The 7,176-nt window shown below is 32.9% G+C and overlaps 1 non-coding gene across 1 annotated transcript; it reads left to right on the top strand.

Moving 5' to 3' along the window:
- The first annotated feature begins 6,215 nt into the window (after positions 1–6,215).
- On the top strand, positions 6,216–6,286 carry Trnag-gcc (transfer RNA glycine (anticodon GCC)). Its single transcript has one exon. It is a non-coding gene; the product is annotated as a tRNA-Gly (tRNA).
- Positions 6,287–7,176: the final 890 nt, after the last annotated feature.

The raw sequence follows: 7,176 nt of genomic DNA on the forward strand, positions 1-7,176 counted from the left end.
TGTTTATTCACAGCTGAGGTTGGGTGCAGAACATCTCCGGATGCAGATAAGGCAGATTCTCGAGAATCAGCATGACAAACTTGGAGTCAGCACAGCAGTCCCTGGAACTGGACAGCAGCTTGTATCAGCGACTACCAGCAACGGTGTGCTGACTGCTGAGGTAGAGGGAGATGCTGCGACAGCTACAAGCGTCAGCAAGGGGTTGTAACAATCAATACGTATATTATTTGGATCGGACTCTGTGAAATAACACACCATTCTACACTTATGTTTGAGTTAAAATATGCACCTAGGTGGCGTCCCCATCTCAATGATTGATAATTGAATAAACTGTCGTCAGACAAATGTAAAATGGAATTTGAGAATCTGTGCTTGAATTTAAACAAGTGCCTACTCAGGATAGTTTCATACTTGTAGTAGTAAATTATTACGAGTAACAGTTTTGCATGTAGATCATAGTTTGAAAAGTGGACTTCCTTCCACATATAGTACATACAACAGAAAGCCTTACTTTGGCGCACATCAATAGTGGACAATTCACAATGTACACTTTTTATTGATTAGTCTACATGACAATAGTAGGTAATTCACGATGTACACTTTTTATTGATTAGTCTACATGAAAATAGTGGGTAATTCACAATTAACACATTTTATTGATTAGTCTACATGACAATAGTAGGTAATTCACAATGTACACTTTTTATTGATTAGTCTACATGACAATAGTAGGTAATTCACGATGTACACTTTTTATTGATTAGTCTACATGACAATAGTGGGTAATTCACAATTAACACATTTTATTGATTAGTCTACATGACAATAGTAGGTAATTCACAATGTACACTTTTAATTGATTAGTCTAGCCTACATGAAAATAGTGGGTAATTCACAATTAACACATTTTTATTAGTCTACATGACAATATAGGTAATTCACAATGTACACTTTTATTGATTAGTCTACATGGCAATAGTGGGTAATTCACAATGTACACATTTAATTGATTAGTCTACATGACAATAGTAGGTAATTCACGATGTACACTTTTTATTGATTAGTCTACATGACAATAGTGGGTAATTCACAATGTACACTTTTTATTGATTAGTCTACATGACAATAGTGGGTAATTCACATATTTATTAGTCTACATGACAATAGTGGTTAATTCACAATGTAGACATTTTATTGATTAGTCTACATGACAATAGTGGTTTATTCACAATGTACACATTTTATTGATTAGCCTACATGACAATAGTAGGTAGTTCACAATGTACAGTGTACACATTTTATTGATTAGTCTACATGACAATAGTGGGCAATTCACAATGTACACATTTTATTGATTAGTCTACATGACAATAGTAGGTAGTTCACAATGTACACGTTTTATTGATTAGTCTACATGAAAGTAGTAGGTAATTCACAATGTACACATTTTATTGATTAGTCTACATGACAATAGTGAGTAATTAACAATGTATACTTTTTGCAAATGTGTTTTTGGGTTTTTACTGAAAAACAAGTTAAAAGATAGAATAAAATAAAATAGACTGAAATACATTGTGTGCCCTTCTTTTTATCTAGGTAAAATAATTACTGGTTATTATTCTTACTTTTCATACAACGATATTATTATATTATCGAAAACGTATGGTTCAGAGTCCCTTGTTCATTGGTATGAATTAAGAAGTTTGACGTAAAATATTATAAATTAAACTAGGATTGACATTCGTGTTGGTTGGAGAACTTAGGCTTATGCAGAAAGTCTGTTCACTGAAGCAATGGATTAAAACAACAAAGCAACAGATGAACAGAAAGTATCTATCTGCTAGGCCATGTCTTGGAGATTCACCGACGAGACGGGTCAAATGTGTCTTAATAATAACAATAATTAGTTAAGTACATATTACAGTTAGCATTAATCAAATATTAAACAATAAACTGGTTTAGTAAAACTGAGCTGCTTTAGGTTGGATTGTGAAGAAATTCCAGTTCAATGTCTTTCCTTTCCCAAATGGTTTTTAGTTAACAGTCTATAAAATTATTGTGCTTCAACAATGGATTTTACAAATATATGACAATTAATTGCAGGTTCTAGATTACGAATCAACGTGTAAAAAATGGTCATTTTACAAAGTTATTTGGACTTAATTTTACAGTACAATGTAAACAACAAAGAGCTGTAGTAGGACAAAAGACGGTACATAATATCTAAAAATAAATTAGACTTAACATTTAGGCCTACTAATAATTTAATATTAGTTTGCTTGTGCATAACTATATAAATAAACATACTTACAAACTATACTCTATTTTACCATTTCCTTTTGAAATAATACAAGGTAAGAAAAATATACCTTTTCACTCACAGAGAAAAAAAAACAATTTGCGATAGTTCAAACCGTACAATGCCAAAATTGACATAATTTTATTTTTAATTTTATGGTTGAAAAGAGTAAGGTGGCCTAGGTGCCCAATATAAATAACGTAGACACACAACAATTTTGGGTTACAGCAGGGTCGTTTCAAAATACAATGCTCAAAGGACTTTTCACAACTAAAAAAGTGGAATTTTTTGTTAGTTCAATACCACAATAATTTTGTATGTAACAATACACAATTGAAGTTACTATAACGTTTTTAGTTATATCTCCATGGTTTAAACTGATACCTAATATCATTAGTGCAAGCATAGGTCTATATTAAGTATATGATTGTACATTGTATGGTTCAAACCTAAACTTAACCCAACCTGACCTAAAATCCATTACCTAAATAGGATTTGTCGATTAGGTAACAAATTTTGTTTACTCGAAAGAAAAAAAAACATAGTAGCCTAATAATAGGTAAACTACTGAAAAAGGTCCAAAATAAAAAATAATTAAGAGTCCTTGGAACCTAGACCTTCTAACTCAGGAAATTTATAATCTCACTGATAGTTATTAAGGCTATAATAGGTCTACTCTTTTGTCGTAACATGCCTAAAACAAAATAAATATATTGATCGTTATATTTTTGGCAGGTAACAAATGAAGAGAAACCAAAACAATATAACGAAACAATTAACGCATTAAACCAAACATTACAGAAAAGTGAAGCATAACTCAAGGGCAGTGTCGACTCGGAGGGAGCCTGGTTGCGTCAGCTGTTTCATTGTTGCTGGATGACGTCACTGCGCAGAGTAGTGGATGAGTGTGGATCTAGTCACGGAAGTCATCACCGAGTACCAGACTCACACCCACCCGCCACTCAGCACTCACTTCCGGTACGATGACCCGGATTTCGCCACTCACCATCTTCTGCGAAACTCGTGGTCAAGGTCGTCCGCCGCGGCGGCGCCACTGTCGCTGCTGTCTTGCTACTCTCAACCTCAACTCTTGTAGATTGTGTTGTGTTGGATGTTGGATGCATTGACTAGTCGACACTGAAATACATCCCATCTATACGGGCCAATTTCTTATACAAATTGAACATATTTGATTGAGCTATTCTAAGTGAGCTGGTGTTAAAATTTCACTTTCCTTAGTTTTAGCATAGATAAAACATACTCCCTTAGGTTTTAGTTACTATGAGTAATGTTACATAAAGTATGCAATTTTACACTGTAAAGGTTGGAAGTTTGCGTTTTCCACAAACATCAGTACCTAACTACAGTAATTATTGACATCAGCGTGTGTTCTGTCAAAGTTGGCTAAATTTAACTAACCTAGGTCCATTGTCATCTAAATTCACAATTAAGCTACCGGTATTAATGTTGTGTAGTGTGAACTATTCACATACTGTACACCAATAATTTAATTTTATGAAAAATTACAACCGACTTCAAACGCTCTAAAAAGAATGAAACAATTTCAATAAAGTTAACTTTTGTATTAGGCAAGCTCATGTATTTCAAGTCAGCGCGGCTCTATGATGATTTTTGATACAAAATTGAAAGAGGTTGTCCATATTGCAGGTGACTATCTATAACTAAAGGTGTTAATCTGCATGTCTTTTTCATAGTTATGCGTTAAGTGTTATTTTATTACCGTAATCAGAGATCGGCATTATAGTGGTATTAACGAGTATCTTTAAAAAGATTATAACGCATTTAAATGTTTCTAACTTGGAAATGTAACGTATTAATACTAAACTAGCTTCTTTTCCCTATCATAATATCAAACTAAATTATTTTCCTATTCATATAGAACATTTGTGTGTGTTATTTTCATAATGCATTTATTCTGAAGTAAACATAAAATACAAGAAAATATTTCCTTTAATATATAAACAAAACAGTTCGGTATGTTTTTTATATATTTATGTTATCCAGCTACAATTTATTGATTTTCAAAATACACACACAATATTTAATTCCAATCATATTTGCAGTTTGAGCCGCGCCGACTTGAAATACGTGAGCTTGCTAATACAAAAGTTAACTTTATTGAAATTGTTTCATTCTTTTTAGAGCGTTTGAAGTCGGTTGTAATTTTTCATAAAATTAAATTATTTCATGATTTTTAGTGACTGTATAATTTTTTATATATTAGTTACTTGAGGATTTTTGATAAGCAAAACTGTTTGAAACAATCAAAAGTTCCACAGAACATTCATTTTAAAACTGCTTGAGTCACCTGTTCAGGTTACATAATTAATGGGTATGAAAATAAACATTTTGAGATATTCCTTAAGAAAGAAAGAGTTGTCCGTTACATTAGGCCTAATGAAAAACTAATTGTCTTTTCTAGATACATTGAAATGTCAGACATCATCGTTTCTTGCAATCGGTGTAGGCCTACTTCTACGTTATAAAAAGAAATACAGTAACGTCTCAAGCCTTTTGGAACAATATGAAAGTTATTCTTCAGCTACCAGCACTAAAAAATCTCTAAAAAGTGGAAAATCGGTTGTTAACACCATAGTACCTTTCGTATAGTACCTTTGGAAAATATTATATGAAAGATTGGTTCAGCTAAAAGTGGTGTAAGTCATGTAGGGGGGGGGGGGTTTGTTTGATCAAGATATAGCCTAGTCGAAATTGCAAATCGTCTTCCTCTAGGACTTTCCGAAGCAGGCATAATAGTATTGATATGTTATAGTAACTGGGTAGAGAATACCAATAAACATTCCACATCTGCAAATGCATGTTTAGTAATTAAAATATTTAACACTTTCAAGACAATAGACGATTATGCACTGTCACACTTCTTAGGTCGTGTAAGGAATAATTGCATTTGATTTATATTTAGGCCTGTTTTACAAATGCTTTGGTTTTCACAATACAACTTTATTTGTCAATATCATACAGCTATTCTCTGCAAAAAATATATTTTTTGTAAGTCAGAATATTCAATACTAAAAACAAAATTACTGTATATACACAAATCAGGTCAAACGTTAAAATACATTTTTTATGGTAACCAAAACAAAATGCATTTTTTTCTCAATGTAATTCATTTAGGCTTCATGGCAAGAAATAGTTTATTGATCAATATGAAGCAACTGTTTCATGAAGAATTGTCTTTGTCTTTTAAATGGTTTCAACTAACAGCTGTAGGAATGTTATTATTATTTATTGCCTTCTCTGCACAAATGTAAACAATCTGCACAAATGTAAACAAAATGAATGTTGAATATTAAGGTTTTCGGAATTTTTCACCGAAACAAATATTATACTTAAACATAATATATAAGGTACCAAATAGAAACTCTCCTGGTTATTTTGGTGGTGGAACCACACTGATCGGTAAAAGAATCACAGAGAAATTGGTGAACATACATAGAAAAAAAAAAACATCGCCACAAACAAATTGAGAACCTCCTCCTTTTGTTGGTAGTGGGGAAGTCGGTTAAAAAGGATCTTCACTCTAAACTATTGTACAAGACATTCGCATTTTGTTTATTTCCTATGTTAAACATTTTAAAATTGATTTGTAGTTATTAGTTTGATTGCAATTAAAATGCCACGAATGTGAAATAAAACAATTTGACGACCGATCCAATTATTTTCTTACATTTTCCAAATTTCTTGATTGGAATCCATGACGTGATGCAGCAGGGTATAATTTAAATGGGGGAAAATTATTTTACTTCTTACACCCTTATTGGGGTTGGACCAGGTGATAATAAATCACCCTTCTTTCATAACATTACAGTGAAGTAGTATGTGGGCCCAGTTCTTTGGAGATAAACATACCTAAATTAAATGATGATCAAAAGAAGCATCGGTGGTTCAGTGGTAGAATGCTCGCCTGCCACGCGGGCGGCCCGGGTTCGATTCCCGGCCGATGCAAGATATTTTTTCAATGCTGATATACAAAATAAATCAAATGGAATTTACAATTTTCAACCCAAGTAAGTCTCTTGACATTTATATTAGTAGTAGGCCTACTATAATCATTTTCTGTCCCAAGACAAGTACATTCCTATACCAAAGTACACCCAATACTACGTATATGTAATAAAGCGTACCAGTTTTGTAAAATAAAAATTAACGTTTTACAAACTTTATAAAGTGACAAAAACTACTTTTTAAATCTTCAAATCGCTCTGCTGAGCAAATCAAAAAGAGGCACAAATGATAAAACGCTATCAGCATAGATAACTTCCGGGAGGTCGCTGTAGCATGCTATTCGGAAGCAGAGTTCCGGATATAGACCGGAAACAGTGGGGTCAACGTTACAGCACGAAATAATTACACACGTGGTACTGTGAACGGTCACTGGCCGTGGTTCCGTGATTTCTAGATAACGCAGTAGAGCATACAACAAACCGCTGTGAGAAAACTATACTGAGAGCTTCTCGGCGAATACATTATCTGCGTGGGGGAATGAGATGTAACTTTGTGATAATGGACATTAACATATTAGCGAAATTCCAATAGGGGCTAAACGAGCCGTATGTGGTAAAAAGTGTAAATAACATAACTTACAAGTTCCGTTCATTGATCGGACTATGAGAACGGAGTTTTTTTTTGCTAGTTTATCAGAAGATGTGTTGTTAAAAGTAAAATATTACTAAGTTATAATTAATCAATAGGCTACTAGTGGCATAGAAGACACAAGTCTCTAAAAAGCTCTAACTTATTTTAATATTTAGAAAAACTAAAAATACAATTATTTAGGCTATTTGTTTAGATGGATATGCATGTACACCCTATATTTGTCTAAAAAAATTATCTCT

Source organism: Macrosteles quadrilineatus, unplaced genomic scaffold (genome assembly GCF_028750875.1).
Source record: "Macrosteles quadrilineatus isolate MER2022 unplaced genomic scaffold, UCM_ALF_1.0 Scaffold_4__1_contigs__length_99947679, whole genome shotgun sequence".
NCBI classification, from domain to species: domain Eukaryota; kingdom Metazoa; phylum Arthropoda; class Insecta; order Hemiptera; family Cicadellidae; genus Macrosteles; species Macrosteles quadrilineatus.